This window comes from Crocuta crocuta, unplaced genomic scaffold (assembly GCF_008692635.1).
Source record: "Crocuta crocuta isolate KB4526 unplaced genomic scaffold, BGI_CrCroc_1.0 scaffold83, whole genome shotgun sequence".
Lineage (NCBI taxonomy): Eukaryota > Metazoa > Chordata > Mammalia > Carnivora > Hyaenidae > Crocuta > Crocuta crocuta.
Window position 1 is genome coordinate 7446165 of NW_027529638.1, and position 1248 is coordinate 7447412.

Genomic DNA, 1248 nt, shown 5'->3' on the forward strand with positions numbered 1-1248 from the left:
GAGGAAACAGTAATAAATACAAAATTATTTAGGAATCCTTATACTCTCATTAAGACTACTGTTATTTTTTAAGTTTATTTTATTTAGTAATCTCTACACCCAACGTGGGGCTTGAACTTATGACCCCAAGATCAAGAGTCACATGCTCTTCTAACTGAGCCAGACAGGTGCCCCCATAAAGACTGTTATTGAAAAAGCTTGCCTAAATGCACCAAGTGTTCGAGAAGAAATATGGTTTAACTGTAAGACAAGGAAAGAGAACCAAATTGCATTATTCAGTAGCATTATTCATTTTGATAGTGATGAGATTGGACTAAAGCAAAGTAGATAGCTTATGCAATCCCAGGTTGCACATTGATGCTTTTTGAATTATCAAGACGCTTGACTAAGTAGCAACACACTGTCACACTGGCCATTCTCACACAGCAGCTGTACTCACAGCTGGATGAAGTAGCATTCTCACAAAGGCATGCTGACCTTGGTAGCATGTCTGACCTCTCCTTTGAGCCTACTCTGTGAGCTTCTGTAGATCTCACCTCTTGCACTGCTTTCAAACATGCCCAGAATGGAACCAAAATGGATTCCTGACATAAATCAAGGTCCATGAATGGATACTGTAAAATTCCTGATTTATATCCTACGTGGTGTGTGTTCCTTTGAGAGACATAAAGCTATGCAAATAGAGTAAGTAGAAAGCACAATAGAGAAGGACCATTTCGCTTCCTAAGAAAGGAAGCAATAATAATCAATAAGATTGTTTCACGTGACTGAGTGTACCACCAAGCAGTGCCAAAGGGCAGCAGCAGAAGGCCTTGGAAGAAACTTGGCTAAGCTATCAGAAAAAATGCTGATAAATTTATAAAACAAACAGATGCTGGCCTTTCATTTCCAAACTGGTTTGGTGTTATGTAGCTCTCTTTTCCTGCCATCTACTTGGAAGGTGGGACAAACCATTCTGTGTAATTTGAACCCAAAGTGAAAGATGTAAAAGAATTGTTCTTCCCCTTGCTTCTTTCCTGACGTCGCTCTTTGCTACAAGGGTTGCCACAAACATAAGCAGAATATAAAAGGTTATTGCCTTGTATAGAAATGTTCCATGGGTAATCGAACCTCCATCATTTAGATCCTGCTAGCCTGTAGATGACACGTTACTTCCACCTACAGTTCAAATGAGAAATAAAGTTCAGAATCTGAAATGTGGCTTTGGTGTTAATGTATATGTCACATATTCCACAATTTATGGTATTT